Raw genomic sequence first — 19,227 nt, forward strand, 5'->3', positions numbered from 1 at the left:
TATATTAATTTTGGAAACAAAAGACACAGTAGGGCTTATTTTGGGGGGTAGGTCTTACATGAATGTGCTGTCTTCTCTCTCCCTGCTTGACAGGTATCTCCAGTGTGAACTGAGTTAAAATGCTTGTAAAATCCTATAATCCACTCTATTACAGTATTATATAATATAAAATGTGTGTTTCTGTAATATAATTGTGCCAAATACCTTCGTTATAGCGCCGCTCTGCACTTTTGTGACCTGCCAGGGCTCTCTTTCCTGCAATTTTATTACAGAAACACATAGTACATTGTACATTATATAATACTGTAATAGAGTGGATTATAAGATTTTTACAAGCATTTTAAACTAGGGCTTATCTTCGGGTAGGGCTTATATTGCAGACCTCCTGGAAATTAACGCTAGGTCTTATTTTCGGGGAAACACGGTAGCTAGGAACCATGATATGTAATTTCCTCTAGGTCAGTCCATCCCCCTTCAGTTAGAACACACACTAGGGAACACAATTAACCCCTTGATCGCCCCCTAGTGTTAAGGTGTGTAAGTTCACCCTTCCAGATTTTTCTGTAAACGCGAACGCAACTAAATTGCCTCGTATTCGTCCTTGTCCTTCAGAAGAATGTGGGTCTTCAGTTTTTTCCTGAAGGCACGATGGTTCTTTTCCATGCGGCTGCTGGTTGGTAGCGCGTTCCAAAGCCGTGGCCTCTTTGCCATTGAAAACCATATAACCTACTTTCCATAATGCCGCGTACACACAATCATTTTTCAGGGTGTAAAAAATTACGTTTTTCAGGCTCTATAAAAAACTATGTTTTTTTCAACTTCATCATTAAAACGGCCTTGCCTACACACGATAGTGAAAAAAAATGCTCTAGCAAAGCGCGGTGACGTACAACACGTACGACGGCACTATAAAGGTGAAGTTCCATTCAGATGACGCCACCCTTGGGGCTGCTTTTTCTGATTTCGTATTAGTAAAAGACGATTCGCGATTTTCTGTCTGTTACAGCGTGATGAATGTGCTTACTCCACTACGAACGGTAGTTTTTCCAGAACGAGCGCTCCCGTCTCATAACTTGCTTCTGAGCATGCGTGGGTTTTTCACGTCGTTAAAGCCCACACACGACCATTTCTTACAACCCGAAAAACGACAACGTTAAAAACGTTGTGAAAAAATAGAGCATGTTCGAAAAAAAAAAAAATTGTTTTTCAGAACCCGAAAAATGCTCTGAAGCCCACACATGATCGTTTTAAATGACATTTTTAAAAAACATTGTTTTTTACAACCAGAAAAATGATCGTGTGTACGCGGCATACGTTTTTAATGCAGAAAAAAAATGCGGCACTGCATGTGGTGAACTGGCCCTTAGCCTACTTGTGGTACTTGTACGGGGATAGACTTTCAGTCCAGCTCTCGCTGTTTCACCCCTGGCCCCCTAGTTCCTATTGGCACTAGATAAAAAAAATTAAGCAATAAAATCATTTAGATGAAAGATGAATTTCGCCGTTTTGGTAAATATTAGTTGTAGATGTCAAATGATTTTTACAACTCGTTCCTGTTTTCCCATAGGAAAAACTCGGATGGTTCTTCCTCTTTTTCCGCAGCGATGTTCTATTTTGGACCTTTTATTTTTCCTGACCGAGGACACGGGAGACACTGCGCACCGCCTCGAAGAATTCCTCCGTCTTCTCACGCCCCGGGGCAGAATGAGCGGGGCCATTAGATTTCTACAGCTTTTGAGCAAAAATTAAATAAATAAAACGTGAATGTGAGATTCCTGAAAATCAGAGTCATATTTGGAGATAGTTTTCAGAAGTATGTAAATAGAGATCTGCAAGGAATTATTGATTCTCAGGGGCTGGTATATTTAGAGCCGAGCTGTTTTCAAACTGTTACACATTGTAGGAATGCACTTGTTCTAGGACAAACGTCAGAGAGTTTATGCAAAAGGAGTCCGAGGGGCAAAAATAACACATCCCGAAGCCTGTAGCGGTTGTAGTCTACTTTATACCGCTTCCAGACTGCCCACCGTACATATACGGGCGGCCCGGCTGCACAAAATCATGTACCTGTACGTGACTTTGTGCACGCGGTGTAGGGGGTGCACGCGTGCGCTGCTGAGATTGGACACAGCCGGAGTAAATCAGCGGGTCCAGCGGCCGCAATGGCTGCTGCGACCCGCGGATCGTTCACAGGAGACACGGAGCAGCGTTGTGCCTATATAAACAAGGCGCACTGCTGATCTGTCAGCAGGGATGGACTGGCCATTGGGACTACAGGGAGTTCAGTGGGCCGTCTTCAGTGACAGCAGACCGCCGCCCCCTCTGCTCCTCTGTCTCTCCCTTCCCGCAGCGCTCACCTGGGGGGAACAGAGAAGCAGGGGGAGGACCAGAGGAGCAGGGACGACGACAGAGGAGCATGGGGGAGGGGACAGACAGCTGACTTAACAGCTATGGGGTGGGAGTTTCTCACTTCTGCCTAATCTTGTCCCATAAGGGGGGGCACCGAACTGATTCTTTGCCCCGGGTGAAATAATGTCTAGCTTCCCCACTGGTACTGCCTAAAAAAGTACCAGTACCAGCCATTCTACTCTAATAAAGTAGAACGGCTAATGGCTAGTGAAGGGGGAGAGGGGGCTTGGGTGGCCGGGGGGTGCGGGAGTTGTCCGGCCGCCATGGGAGAGACCTGTCAAAGTGGGCCAGTCTGGATGAAGTCCAGGGCCAAATTTTTGTCCCAGTCCAGCCCTGTCTGTCAGTGAGGAAAGAGAGATCCTATGTTTCAGCTAAGCTAAAACACGATCTCTGTTTTCCTCCAGTGCAGCAATAAGGCTTATTCTGGCCCATTACACCTAGGGTCCATGTCCAACGTAGAGCCCCAGCCCCCGTAGGAGGCCCGCCCGTCCATAAGGGCCACCCCCCCCACCAAAACACCAGGGGGGGAACGAGGCCCCCAGGCCGCACAGGCCCCCAATCAGCCGGCACGGACTGACAACGATCATTTGTAATTATACAAAACGAAGAAAGAAAAGGATAAGGAAAAGAGCAGAGGGATAAATATGAAGGTCAAAGAAAAAGAAAAGAAAAGGAAGGGGGGGGGGGAGCCTCGCTCAGCACCCGAATATACCTGCTGCTAGTAAGAAGCTACATAGTGATCATCTTGGGATCATTCGTTAAGTATTTAAGCCATGGGTCTCACACTCTATGAAATAGTTTCATTTTATCTTGCGCTAACGCCGTTAACCTTTCATTCAACATCAACCAGGTGAGTTTACCTTTAAAACTGTTCAAATGGCAGAGCAGCAGACCTCCAATTTCTGGCTATGGTAATCTTTGCAGAAATGAATATGAAAGTAAGAAGCCGCCTACAAGATTTGGAGGCCTCAACCACTCTACCACCCAGTAAAGCTTGCTTTGTTGATTTCTGTAAATTAATCTGAGTGAGTGGGCCGGATTCAGAAACGAGATACGACGGCGTATCTCCTGATACGCCGTCGTATCTCAGAGTGCGGGCGGTCGTATCTATGCGCCTGATTCAGAGAATCAGTTACGCATAGATTTCCCTAAGATCCGACTGGTGTAGTGTCTTACACCGTCGTATCTTAGGCTGCATAATCACGCTGGCCGCTAGGTGGCGCTTCCGTATAGTTGCGCGAGGAATATGCTAATTTGGTATTTATGCCGACTCAGAAACGTACGTCCCGCCGGCGCATTTTTTTACGTCGTTTACGTTACGCTTTTTTGGGCGTATAGTTACCCCTGCTATATGAGGCGTAGCTAATGTTAAGTATGGCCGTCGTTCCCCGCGCGAGTTTTGAAAATTTTACGTTGTTTGCGTAAGTCGTTCACGAATAGGGCTGTACGTCATGTACATTCACGTCGAATCCAATACGTCCTTACGCGTACTTGGAGCAATGCACACTGGGATATTTCACGGACGTCGCATGCGTAGTTAAAAAAAACGTAAAAAACGCGGGGTCATCTCAAATTTGAATAAAACACGCCCACAACATCCCCATTTGAATTAGGCGGGCTTACGCCGCCACACATACGTTACGCCGCCGTAACTAAGGACGCAAGTTCTTTCTGCATACGGAACTTGCGCCCAAAGTTACAGCGGCGTAACATATCTGAGATAGACAAATCTATCTGAATCGGCCCAGTGTGTAGAGAAAATTATACATTCTAATCCAAAACCTTCTAACCTTGGGGCATGTCCATCTATGGTAGGCTGTACCAATTTGGCCACAACCTCTGAAACACCTGGGGGGTGCTCCTGATACAAAGGTGGCCAACCTAGCTGGCACCATATACCATAGAAATATAACCTTATAATTTGCCTCTATTATCGAGGTATTAATGATGTGATCGAGAAGCCGTCTCAGCTAACGTGTGCCATTCATCCAGATCTAAAGTTTCCTGGAGATTTTTCTCCCATTGAATCATATAGTTCAGCTTCGTCGACTCCCCCATGAATATCATATAAATAGAAGATATATGACCTTTCATTTTATCGTATTGGGTGCACAAACGTTCCATAGGTGTCAGTATTGCTAGATCATTCTTATGGGCCAGGGTTTGTATATAATGCAACATCTGAGTATATCTGTAGCTCTCTATTAAAGGCATATCATACTTCTCAATCATAGTCTGTTCGGACAACATACCCTTATGATCATAGAAGTCAGCTATACGCAGTAGACCCTTATTAGTCCACCAGTCAAACGCAATGGGAGTGAGGCCCGGGGTGAATGCTCTATTTTTCAATAGTGGTGCCAGAGGAGAATGGGGAGATTTCAGACTCTGAGATCTCGAGACTCTATCCCATAATTCTAGTGAGAAGGATAATGAAGGGCATAATATCAACGTTCTCTCTTTAAGTGGGAGCCACATAATGTGAGAGATAGGTCTGGGGAGACAAGAATATGATTCCATAATCATCCAGATAGCTGGGGTGTGCTGAGAATGGAATCTAGCAAGTTGCGCCAGCTGAGCTGCATAGAAATATTTCTGTAAGTCCGGCAGACCAAGTCCGCCTTTTCGTTTTGGAGTACATAGAGTGCTCTTATTCACCCTGGGCCTCTTGTTCCCCCAAACATACTGGAGAAGTTTTCTTTGAAAACGTTTAAGATCGTTTTGGGCCAATGGTACTGGTAAGGTGCGAAATAAATATAATTGTAGCGCCCCCTTACTTTCAGTATGGGCACTTCGCTAAAGTTAGTGGGGAATGGGAGAGTTATTTTGCTCCCATTCGCAATTTGCTAAATTCTAACCTCTGTCGTTCCAGAAAAGGTCCACTGGGTCAGTCTGTGCTCCAAGGATGCGGTGCGATCCCTGGCCAGCAGTTGGCGCCAGAGGGGTTCTGGCAGAGCAAGTTTCCCCAGCAGCCAATCAGAGGAGTTTTCCCCTCGCGTGCTGAGGGAGAGTATATCTGAGACAGATGTCATGTGCTCTAAAATAATCAGTGGAGTATGATTTAGCCATTGTGGTAGGGCAGAGCACTCTTACCTTGTATGATCCACAAAGTGGTGAGGATTGTCAGGGCGAGGACCAACCTCCTTTTAGACCTTCTGGAACAGTCACAGCGAATTGGGTGCAGGCCCGAGGCTCGTGGGAAGGGTGGGGAAAAGATAAGAAAAGAAAGAATTAGAAACAAAGAGACAGACATAGAGAAGACATTGAGCTAGATTCACGTACCTCGGCGCATCGTTAGGCGGGCGTAGCGTATCGAATATACGCTACACCGACGTTGCGCAGAGAGGCAAGCTGCGTCTGGGTGGCTTCGATTTCGATGGCGTAAGCCGGCGTAGGAGGAAGTGGGTGTGTCCCCATGCAAATGATGATCCGAACATGGAGCAGTGATGTACGTCCGGCGTATCATGAACGGAGCATGCGCAGTGACGCGGACGTATGACCGCTCCCCTGTGCGCATGCTCACAACTACATTTACGCGTTCACACAGGAGCCACCACTGGTAAGACTAAGTAGGTTGATTCTGGCAGTTCTAAATACTGCATGCTCCCACTATGTGCAACCAGCAGAAGCTGATTTGAAGAAGGCCCCTGTAGTCAGTTTTCCCGCACAGGAAGTAGCCAGTGGAGGCAGGCAGAACGAGAATGGGAGGAGGAGGTAAGAAGATATCACCCTGCGCCTCCCCCTGCTTATCCACTACTAAATAGTGTAGTGTATTATCAACCCCCACTTATCAACTATAATGTCGGGTGTTCGGCGGCAATATGTCCTGTAAAAAAAGATTCGCTGTCCCGCAATAGCACCCCCCCCCCCAACAACTTTCATGGCAGGTAAAAAAAATTGAAATGAATATCCCGCAGTGGAATTTTCAAATGTTGGAAGGTATGAAGGTTTGCATAACACTGGTAGTTAGCTCACCACAATGGAAGTCCAATGATGCCACGGTAGGCCCGGAACCATGGGTGAGAAATAAACTCTGATAATAAGAAGGACTGTGAGACATTGGTAATAAACTCACAACAATGGAAGTCCAATGATGCCACGGTAGGCCCGGAACCATGGGTGAGAAATAAACTCTGATAATAAGAAGGACTGTGAGACATTGGTAATAAACTCACAACAATGGAAGTCCAATGATGCCACGGTAGGCCCGGCACCATGGGTCAGGTGTAAACCCTGATGATAAGAAGGACTGGATAACACTGGTAGAAAGCGCACCACAATGGAAGTCCAACGATGCCAAGGTAATCCTAGCACCATGGGTCAAATGTAAACTCTGATAACCCCATTGGCCTGACTGCACTAATTTTATGCTATAACCAAACCCTTGGCTACTGTTGGAATGAAAGGAGGAAGAAAGCTATGTAGTGCACATGGATTCTATTCTGTAATTAGCTTTGTAACGTGATTTTGATTAATTTGCAAGTTGCTAAGTGTTTTCATAAGCATCCGTAATACTCCATGACAGTAAGTGCTAAACGATGGCCAACGAACCACTCTTCATATACTGCTGTGACATCTTCTGGATAGTATGGAGTATTACAACACATCCTCGAAGAACAATCCTTGGGCTTTTTCAATGAGGCAGCACAATATAATATCACGCTAAAAGAACAGCAAGAAATGGAAGCTCGCTTTACAGTAGTTCTATAATTGAAAGGCGATTTGTGACGGACTGGTTGGGGTTACATCCCTTTACACACGATCCTTCATCCAACCAATGCAGTCTGAAAATAGACTTACTGAATGGTTTCTGTAGCAAACATAATTTCATACATAATACTACACATACTTAAAGTGTAAAGAACAAAATGAACTTGTGACTTTTTCAGCATAGTTATTTTATTTTACAGCCTATTTTATTTTAACCACTTGACCTCCGGGAAGGTTTTACCACCTTCATGACCAGGCCATCGTTTTCTATTTGGTACTGCACTACTTTAACTGACAATTGTGCGGTCATGCAACGCTGTACCAAAAATTCAATTTATATCATTTTTTCCACACAAGTAGAGCTTTCTTTTGGTGGTATTTGATCACCACTACGTTTTTTATTTTTTTATTATACAAACGAAAAAAGAACGAAAAGTTTGAAAAAACAAAACAATATATTTTACTTTCTGGTAGAAAACATATCTAATAAAAAAATTAAACAGATGAAATACAAAAACAAAACAATTTATGTATTCTGATATTGATTGCTTTGCGTGAAAATTATAGCGTCTACAAACTATGGTATATATACTGGTGATCAGTGATGTATAGCCAGACGGTTATAGTATGTCGGGAAATCCGACACTAACTGACACTTCTGACGCTTTGTGGGAACCAGTGACACTAATACAGTGATCAATGCTAAAAATTAGGGCTGTTACTGATTAAAATTTTCGTGTTCGATTAATTGATATTTTTTTAATCGATTAATCAACAAATTTTGATTAATTATAACGCACATAAATTTTTCGGATCACCACCATATATAGTCCCCACTGTGATATCCACAGACATCTCCCCCACTGTAATATCCACAGACATCTCCCCCACTGTAATATCCACAGACATCTCCCCCACTGTAATATCCACAGACATCTCCCCCACTGTAATATCCACAGACATCTCCCCCCACTGTAATATCCACAGACATCTCCCCCACTGTAATATCCACAGACATCTCCCCCACTGTAATATGGTCCACATCTCCCCCCACTGTAATATCCACAGACATCTCCCCCGCTGTAATCCACAGACATCTCCCCCCACTGTAATATCCACAGACATCTCCCCCACTGTAATATCCACAGACATCTCCCCCACTGTAATATCCACAGACGTCTCCCCACTGTAATATCCACAGACATCTCCCCCACTGTAATATCCACAGACATCTCCCCCACTGTAATATCCACAGATGTCTCCCCCACTGTAATATCCACAGACATCTCCCCACTGTAATATCCACAGACATCTCCCCCACTGTAATATCCACAGACATCTCCCCCACTGTAATATCCACAGACATCTCCCCCACTGTAATATCCACAGACATCTCCCCCACTGTAATATCCACAGACATCTCCCCACTGTAATATCCACAGACATCTCCCCCACTGTAATATCCACAGACATCTCCCCACTGTAATATCCACAGACATCTCCCCCCACTGTAATATCCACATACATCTCCCCCACTGTAATATCCACAGACATCTCCCCCACTGTAATATCCACAGACATCTCCCCCACTGTAATATCCACAGACATCTCCCCCACTGTAATATCCACAGACATCTCCCCCACTGTAATATCCACAGACATCTCCCCCACTGTAATATCCACAGACATCTCCCCCACTGTAATATCCACAGACATCTCCCCCACTGTAATATCCACAGACATCTCCCCCCACTGTAATATCCACAGACATCTCCCCCACTGTAATATCCACAGACATCTCCCCCACTGTAATATCCACAGACATCTCCCCCACTGTAATATCCACAGACATCTCCCCCACTGTAATATCCACAGACATCTCCCCACTGTAATATCCACAGACATCTCCCCCACTGTAATATCCACAGACATCTCCCCCACTGTAATATCCACAGACATCTCCCCCACTGTAATATCCACAGACATTTCCCCCACTGTAATATCCACAGACATCTCTCCACTGTAATATCCACAGACATCCCCCCACTGTAATATCCACAGACATCTCCCCCCACTGTAATATCCACAGACATCTCCCCCCACTGTAATATCCACAATCTCCCCCACTGTAATATCCACAATCTCCCCCACTGTAATATCCACAGACATCTCCCCCACTGTAATATCCACAGACATCTCCCCCACTGTAATATCCACAATCTCCCCCACTGTAATATCCACAATCTCCCCCACTGTAATATCCACAGACATCTCCCCCACTGTAATATCCACAGACATCTCCCCCACTGTAATATCCACAGACATCTCCCCTTCTGTAATATCCACAGACATCTCCCCCACTGTAATATCCACAGACATCTCCCCCACTGTAATATCCACAGACATCTCCCCACTGTAATATCCACAGACATCTCCCCCACTGTAATATCCACAGACATCTCCCCACAGTAATATGGTCCACATCTCTCCCACTGTATAGGAAGATTAGTGCTTGCTTAGTCTTACCAGAGAAGCCGGCCGAACACGAGCAGTTGAGGCCAGGTGATGACGTCAGAGCGCCTCTCAATGCTCACCTAGGCCGCCGCTGGGTGGACCAAGCTGGCCGCCACTCCGGGAGCTAAGCCGAAGCCGCTGCCTTTCCTATGGTCGAGGCAGCAGCAGAGCTCCGCGGATCACGTGATGTGCCGATCCGCATATGGTGACCCATTCGGATCACGGACCATTTACGGTCCGTTGCACCACTAGTACCGATCAATCAAAAAATTAACGATTAATCTTTAATTTCCACAGCCCTACTAAAAATATTGGCTCCTGCTGCTGTCAATCAAATCCAGTGACATGTTAGTTGGGACGCAGCAGCAGGACTTGGGAGTGCGCCCGCACTACTGCCCCCATGGAAAACATCTCTCTGTGGGGGCACCTGATGAAGAGCAGGAGCCAGGAGCGCCCGATGGGGGACCCCAGAAAAGGAGGATCGGGGCCATTCTGTACCTACAGGGTAGGTAAGTATAACATATTTGTTATTATTAAAAAAAAAATCTTTACAATCACTTTAAAGGATAGCTTCACCTTTGTAAAAAAAATAATAAATGCACATATTTTTGCAGATAAAAATATGTGCATTTTCTTTTTTTTACTAGGAGCCTGCAGAGCATTGCACCCATGGTCAGAAGATCGCAGGTACAACATAGGACTCCTGCAGACTGTCTGTGTAAGCTGTCTGCTCGTACCTCATACGGGCAGGCAGTTACACAGAGCACTCAACCAAAGATATTTATAATGCAGAAGGAATGGGGGTTTTGAAAGTACAAAACACGCATGCTCCGAATCAATGTTCCCCAAACACGAAACTAGCAGAAGGGGCCCAAAGGGTGGCGCTCAAGAGCTGAAATTCCTCGTAGTACGTTACTACGTTCCTGTTTGTGGCACAATAATTGTGTAATTGTGCAAGACAAGATCCTGACAAAAATCAGATGCTCGGTTGGCCAACAATCGTAGCGTGTGTACGAACCTTAAAGCGGAGTTCCACCCAAAAATGGAACTTCTGCTTTTCGGAAAAGCCCCCCCCCGCCCCTCCGTGTCACATTTGGCACCTTTCAGGGGGAGGGTGGAGCAGATACCTGTCTAATACAAGTATTTTCTCCTACTTCCGGGCATAGATACCCGAGTCACCCGCGGCTATCTGCGCCACGTCCGGCACCTCCTCCGTCCCCCTCGCTGTCTTCTGTGAGACACACGGGTCCCAGAAGACAGCAGGGACCAGTGGAATCGTGCAGCGTGAGTCGCGCATGCGCAGTAGGGAACCAGGAAGTGAAGCCGCAAGTCCTGATTCCCTTACCGAAGATGGTGGTGCCTGCACCCGAGAGCCGAGGGACAGATCGGCTTCAGGTGAGGACATTGCGGGCGCCCTGGACAGGTAAGTGTCCTTATTTTAAAAGTGAGTGAGTAACTTATATAGCGCTAACAAATGCAAACTGAATCGCCAAAAGTCAGCAGCTGCAGTATTTGTAGCTGCTGATTTAAAAAAAAAAAAAAAGGCGGAACTCCGCTTTAAGACTGGGATGCCATTAAAGTTAAGGGCCCAGATTCAGATGGGAGTTACGACGGCGTATCTCCGGATACGCCGTCGTAACTCTGAGTTGCGGCGTCGTATCTATGCACCTGATTCGTAGAATCAGTTACGCATAGATTTCCCAAAGATCCGACTGGCGTAAGTCTCTTACACTGTCGTATCTTAGGCTGCATATTTACGCTGGCCATAGATTTACGCTAGGAATATGCAAATTAGGTAGATACGCCAATTCAGAAACGTACGTCCGCCCGGCGCATTTTTTACGTCGTTTACGTAATGTGTTTTTCGGCGTAAAGTTACCCCTCATAAAGCAGGGGTAAGTCATGTTAAGTATGGACGTCAGAAACGACCGAACAGCGTTGTATTTTACGACGTTTGCGTAAGTTGTTCGCGAATAGGGCTGTACGTAAGTTACGTTCACGTCGAAAGCATTGACAGTTTGCGGCGTAATTTGGAGCATGCGCACTTGGAAATGTTCACGGACGGCACATTCGCCGTTCGAAAACAGCGTCAATTACGTGGGGTCATGAGAGTTTTACATAAAACACGCCCACTACTAGCCACATTTGAATTAGGCGGGCTTACGCCGAGACATTTACACTACGCCGCCGTAACTTAGGGCGCAAGTTTTTTCTGAATACGGAACTTGCGCCCTAGGTTACGGCGGCGTAGTGTATCTGAGATACGCTACGCCCGCCGAAAGATACGTAAATGTATCTGAATCCGGACCAAGGATGTGTAAAGGCAGGCGTCCCAATACTTTTGACAATATCGTGTATGTCAGTGAGGGGCACTCTGATCTTAGCAATGCTGTTACTTTTGAAAATACATACTGTATACTACAGAATAAGCTCAGTTCAATAAAGCAATTTGTCCTTCACGGGCGGGTCTTCACACAATGTTTTACTATACTGTGTAATTTTGGGTTATTTTGAGCTCTGCCACTGGCACATAAATCACAGCGCGCCAATCATAACACGGTGTAATCATGGCAGTGACATATGCCGGAGCGAGTCCCCGGCACTCAGCCATGTGTCACAGGCAGGACGGCGGTGTGGAGGAGCACTGAGATCACTGTCTGAACGTGGAGGTGTGAGTGGGCACGGTGGCACATTGCTCAGATCATCGCAGTGAATCAGGTTGGGTTATATTTAACATCTTACACTGCTGATCCTGTTCATTTTGGCTTGTGGTAGGGAAGTGCCTATGACATCAGCGGGTTTGCTGCTTTCAAATTGGCAATGTGTATTTTTCATCCCTAGAGAGTTGCTAGCTGTGAGGGACACAGAAAAGAATACAAAGATGATTAACTATTTAAGGACAGGAAGGATTTGCCCCCAGGTAGGTCAGTACAGGGGTCAGGTAGGTCATTTTAATGATAAAGTGGGTCAGGTAGGCAGGGCCATTTGAAGGAATTTGGGGGCCCCAAGCACCTCCCCCCCCCGCACGCAAAGCCTACGTTAGCACTACAATAATTTTTACTCTCCCCCCCTCTCTAGTCCCTATGTTTTTCTATTCTCACCTCCCCTTCTTCCCTGTAGGCTGTCGCTGTAGCCTGGCCGAGCTCCTCTTCCTCCTGTCAGTCCGGTGTTCTATCATTATGGGTCCCCAGTCCCCTATCAAATAGTACCCAAGCCGGACCGGGTACCGCGCGGTGCAGGAGATTTAGTTTCCTGTGTTCCCGGCCGGACTAAAGAGATGTGAGCACTCAGTGTGCACTTCCTGTCAGTCTGGCCGGGAACAGGAAATAGAATCTCCTGTACCGTGCACGGTACCCGGCCGGACTGACAGGACTCCAGAAGGAAGGAAGAGGTGCTCGGCCACACTACAGCCTGGGAAGGGGAAGTTGGGGGCCCCAGGCCAGCTCGGGGGCCCCAAGCAATTGTTTGTTTTGCTTGTCCTGTAGCGACGGGCCTGCAGGTAGGTCAGTGTAATAGTCAGGTAGGTCAGGCAAGTCAGTTTAATGGTCAGGAAGGTCATTGGAGAGGTCAGGTAGATCAGTGTAGGGGTTACTTAGGTCAGTGTAGGGGTTAGGCAGGTGAGGTTTAATGGTCGGGTAGGTCATTGTAGGGGTCAGATAGGTCAGTGTAGGGGTTAGGTAGGTCAGTGTAGGGGTCAGGCAGGTCAGGTAGATCATTGTAGGGGTCAGGTAGGTCAGTGTAGAGGTTAGGTAGGTTAGTGTAGGGGTCAGGTAAGTCAGTGTAGGGGTCAGGTAGGTCATTCTAATGGTAAGGTGGGTCAGGTAGGTCAGTGTAATGGTCAGATAGGTCAGCTTAAGGGTCAGGCAGGTCAGTTTAATGGTCAGGAAGGTCATTAGAGGGGTCAGGTAGGTCAGTGTAGGGGTTTCTTAGGTCAGTGTAGGGGTGAGGCAGGTGAGGTTTAATGGTCAGGTAGGTCATTGTAGGGGTCAGATAGGTCAGTGTAGGGGCTAGGTAGGTCAGTGTAGGGGTCAGGTAGGTCAGTGTAGGGGTCAGGTAGGTCATTCTAATGGTAAGGTGGGTCAGGTAGGTCAGTGTAATGGTCAGGCAGGTCAGTTTAATGGTCAGGAAGGTAATTAGAGGGGCCAGGTAGGTCAGTGTAGGGGTTACTTAGGTGAGTGTAGGGGTGAGGCAGGTGAGGTTTAATGGTCAGGTAGGTTATTGTAGGGGTCAGGTAGGTCAGTGTAGGGGTTAGGTAGGTGGCCTGAGGTGGGGGGGGGGCGCCGGAACCATTTCAGAAATGCTAGTAAATACTTGGAAAAACTCGGAAATACTCCATTCCCCAAGCCTTTCCAAGTGTTTCCCAGGCTCTCCTCACCCCCCCACTTCTGGCCACATGAGGTATTGCATGCTATAGAAGTCAATGAGGAACAAATTATTTTCGTTTCCATTGACTTCTATGGGAAAACTCACCTTGATACACGAGTGCTTTGGATTACGAGCGTTCTCCTTGAACGGATTATTCTCGTAATCCAAGGTTCCAATGTAATGAATTTGAAGTGTTATTTTTCAGGAAAAGGTGTGTTTTGCAGAGAATTATTGAGAAGCTCACACTGCTAGGATGAGTGTTTCTAGCTTTAGAAATGATTCCACAAATAATTATAGATGATTAAATTGCTAATTTCTTTAAATAGCAAATGATGGCCCAGAATTGGAAATGTTTATTTAATTCCTGGGTAGAATTGCTCCTCCCATCTGCATTGCGGTCCAGAGCTTGGCCCCGCCCTTGACTCCCTTTTTTAATCTTCTTGACACTAAATAAAGCAGCAGATGTTTATTCGAATATGTTTGATCGTGTGTTCTTTTCCTGCCAAGGTTCCCAAAAAAGGCGAGTCACCCAGAGACACAAGCAGGATGTTGTGATCCCAGATCAAAGAAAAGACAAAATAATCACTAAATAGGCTCGGGGGAATAACAAACCCATCAACTGTGTTTTTAAAGGGCAACTCCAAGGAACAGTAAAAATCAGTCAGTGAAGAGGTAATGCCTTTTGGTAGATATTCCAAATATGCTTAGGTCAAAATGTCTGCTCAATTTACCTTTTAAAGCACAACTAAACCATCCAATCCTGGGCCAACCCTAGGCGTGTGCACGGGGTGTAAGAGAAGGGGCGCCGAAGCTGTGGCACGCCGCACGTTGCTCACTCGACTGCACCGGTTGCTAGAATCGCCGTCCGCTGGCGCCTAGCAACCAGTGACGCCTAAGGCCTCGGCCGCCCCAGCATTCAGAGCGCACCGCAGCTGCCCCAGCATTCACAGCCCGCCGCGGCCACCCCAGCATTCACAGCGCGCTCTGGCCGCCCCAGCATTCTGAGAATTGTCTATAAATAAAACATTTATTTTGACTTATCAAAGCAGTTGACTAAGTTATTGTCAAAGCAAAGTGGTGGGGCTTACAGATGAAGAGGTGGAGTTGTTGCCATAGAAACATTTGTAAAGGGGAGGAGTTAGTAAGATGCTATGATTAAGTGGCGTTGTTCAGCCACGTAACGCGTGAGGCAAGCTGTGAGCCGCCGGTGACGTCATCTCTGCTCTCGGCCGGGAGCAGAGAGGTTCATTACATCGGATTATTGCTTTCTGAAATGTGAGTGTTTTATTACTTTTTATTAAAACTTATTTGCGATTTTACACATTGTGAGCGTTATTCCTCCTTGCATGCACTTTGTGGGAGCCATTGATCCAATGAAAGAGGAATTGTAATCACACGCTGCTGCTGTGTTTGGAAGTGAAAGTGATCTGCAGACATATTGGGGAAGTGAAGCTGCGGCAAGTGGGAATTCATAAGGCTTATTATAAGCCTCCTAGAGGTGAGAGGCTGGTACTACTGGTCACTTGAAGTGGAGCACGTTTTTTGGATTTCTTTTGGAGCACTGCACTTTAAGTTTTATCCTGTGAACATCATATTACCTTGGGCTGCATGTATTGGATTTCCTGGATTGATATTCTGCACATTTATTATTCACAATTGCATGAAGACTTTTTCACTTGAAGTAATTCTTAATATGTTTGGACTTTTTTCTCAATGATTCATATATTGGATGAAATTAGCTTTGTTGCACTTTATTAGCACTTTACTCTTTATGCACTTGCTATTATTGCACATATGTATATTTATTGATGTTATCATTGTTATATTCATTTATTGTATACATCATCAGTTAGCAAATTGCACTTTATTGTTAATTTATCAATTATTATTGGTAAGCGCCCCAACACCCCCCATTCCTCATCGAGTTAGTAAGATGACCATGCCCAGGTGGGGGCGTCAGAAATAGTTCTGCACCCAGGTGCCTTTGACCCTTGGATTGGCCCTGCTCCAATCCTTTACAGCCAAGGAAGCTGCCATCTTAGCCTCTGTTCAATCTAAAGCTTATATTCTTTACAGCCAAGGAAGCTGCCGCTGTAGTCGCTTTTTGATCTGTAGTTTTTATTCTTTACCGCCAATAATATTGCCATCTTAGCCCCTGTTCGATCTGCACTTCCTATCCTTTACAGCAGAGGTCTCAAACTGGTAGCCCATACTACAAGTCCCATCATGCCTCTGCCTGTGGGGAGTCATGCTTGTAACTGTCAGCCTTGCAATGCCTCATGGGAATTGTAGTTTTGCAACAGCTGGAGGGTCGCCAGTTTGAGACCCCTGCTTTAGAGCCAAGGAAGCTGCCATCTTAGCCTCTGTTCAACTCCTATCTAATGATCAGTCTGTTCCAAATTTTTTACAGCTCTTACGGCAAAGAAGCCTTTCTGTTTTTCCTCTAGATGTAAAGAATGCGCCTTTTTTCCCTGTAATGAACTAAAAGTGAATAACTTGTAACCAAGAGCAAATGAAAATAAAAAAATTGAGTTCTTCTGACTGCTTGAATTTTTGGATAAAAACCTTGCACAGTAATCATGATGCATTGTGATGCACTGCGGAATCAAATTGAATCGTGGACAGGATAATCGTAATTGAATCGAATTGTGAGACCAGTGAAGATGCGCACCCCTATTCTCCACCAGTCCAACATACCTCTGTCATCCCAATAACAGAATGGGGTACTGCCGAGCGCATACCGTGTGACATAAAAAATTGCAAAACCCACCAATTTATTCTCTAGGGCACAGGTGTCAAACACAAGACCCGCGGGCCGAAACCCGGCCCTCCAGGCCATTTCATGTGGCCCTAGCACCTCTCCTGCAGCCCTCCTCTGGTCCTCCTCCAGACACTTACTTTCTGCTTTCAAGCAATACATCCAGCTTCTTTCCAGCAGCAGCATAAGGAAAGGGGGGTGCACTGTGATGTAAGGGAGAGCAGGGGGACTCAACTTCTGATGGTGGGGTGGCTCTTGACATCTAATGTAATGGGGAGGGGATGCACTGGACATCTAATCTTACAGATACAACCGGCCCTTTTGAGGGCAATCATAATGCTGATGCGGCCCACAATGAAATTGAGTTTGACATCCCCCTGCTCTAGGGCCTCTGCTGAAAAACAAAATATAATGTTTGGGGGTTCTAGCAAATTTTATAGCAAAAAAAAAAAAAAAACAGGAGGAAGAAGCACCTTCATCTCTACGTGGGGCTATTTAAGAGCGTGCTGTACGAGTGGTGGGCGTTCCCCTGATGGCGTCAGTGTATGACGAAACGCTTTAGGAGCGGTGTATTCACCGCTCCTAAAGCGCCCCTTTCCATTGAAATCAATGGGCAGCGCCGCCGAACTGCCGGCAAATCTCCTCTGTGGCGGCGCTTTGCGGGCGCTTTTAACCCTTTTTCAGTCGCTAGCAGGGGTCCTTTATCCTCATTACCAGTCCCCTATAGGCACGTTCTCCACTTGAGTCTGCTACGGTCCTCCTCCCAAGGGTCCACTCAGGGCCGTCTTTAATATTGATTGGACCCTGGGCAAAAAAAATAATTGGGCCCCCTCTTCCATGCAATGTCGCTCTCTACTTTCTCTGAGACATACAATAAATAGCAGCTAGACTCAAAATCAGTTTACTGTATCAGATCAGGCAGCGATTGGTTTCCAGAGGTTACAGCATATCATTACCTCTTACTGACTGGTTGCTAGAGGTTAGGGCACATGATTTCTGCTTGTTGATTGGTTGCTAGAGATTACTGTACAGTAATACTGCTCACTGATTGGTTGCTAGAGGTTACAGCACATCTCCTGCACACCATGGACTGGGGAGGTGAGCAGGAATTTCATTTATGCCCCTTTACCTCCCCAGTGGGCAGCATTCAGTATAGGTGATGGTGGATATGACCTCAGGGGGGCATGATACACATATGAATGCCACCTTTATTTTTGAAGTTTTGAAATTTTTACGTCGTTTGCGTAAGTCGTTTGCGAATACAGCTGGACGTAATTTATGCTCACGTCAAAAGCATGACGATTTGCCGACGTCATTTGGAGCATGCGCACTGGGATCCAGTCGCGGCCGGCGCATGCGCAGTTCGTTCGGCGCGGGGACGCGCATCATTTAAATGATACACGCCCCCTACCCGCCAAATTTGAATTCCGCCGGGGGATTTACGCTACGCCGCCGCAACTTTACAAGCAAGTGCTTTGTGAATAAAGCACTTGCCTGAAAAACTTGCGGCGGCGTAACGTAAATGAGTTACGTTACGCCAGCAGAAAGATCTGCTGATCTTTCTGAATCTGGCCCCTTGTCTGCAGGTGAGTCACTCGTACACAACAATAGGGCAGAGCTGGGCAGCATTAGTAGCAGCACTCCACACTCAGGTATTGGGACACAGCACAGGACTAAAAGGACAAGGGAATTTAAACCAGGATAGTTGACAAGTATGAGGCAGCTGCCTTGGGCCCCACAACAATGACAGGGCCCAGGGCAGCTGTCCCTTTTGCCCTACCATAAAGGCGTCCCTGGGTCCACTTCATCAGGCTACAGGCTTACATACTGTATTGGTATACCAGGTGTAGCCTGCTCCCATCACGCTATACCCCAGTGTCAGGAATCTCGTGCAGCAGGTGCTCATTCCTATTCAGCAGCTGCTAATTCCCGTTCAGCAAGTGCTAATTCTAATGCGCATGTGCAGAGTCACAAGCATAGAAACCGAAGACGAGCAAGGATGCGCACATCGGCGTCCACAGATTCTGGCACCCAGCAGCCTATTTAAACTGAGAGTCTGCCTGCCTTCAGTGCTGGATTGTCCTCAGCTTTGGTTCCTGTGTTCCTAAATCCTGACCACGGAAATGTCTGACTACTCTTTTGGATCACCCCTGCCTGCTATATCTGCTATTTGCTTATGTTACCGACCCCGGCTTGAATTTATGACCACGTCTCCGTCTCCTGATTTGGTGCCCCGCCGCCAGCACGTTACCGACTTCTGCCTGTTCCCAACCTTGAACCTGATCCTGATCCTGATTCTGCCCCTGTCTGCCTGGCTCCCGCTGATAAAGGCTTGTGACCAGACTCCACACCACCACTGGAAGGACATCAGCTCACTCACATATGCAGTCCTGCACCCTTCCACTGCCCTAGCAGTCCCTTAGGTAGATTCAGTAAGAGTTAGACCGACTTATCAGTAGATAAGTCGGCCT

The sequence above is a fragment of the Rana temporaria genome, chromosome 5 (genome assembly GCF_905171775.1).
Source record: "Rana temporaria chromosome 5, aRanTem1.1, whole genome shotgun sequence".
Lineage (NCBI taxonomy): Eukaryota > Metazoa > Chordata > Amphibia > Anura > Ranidae > Rana > Rana temporaria.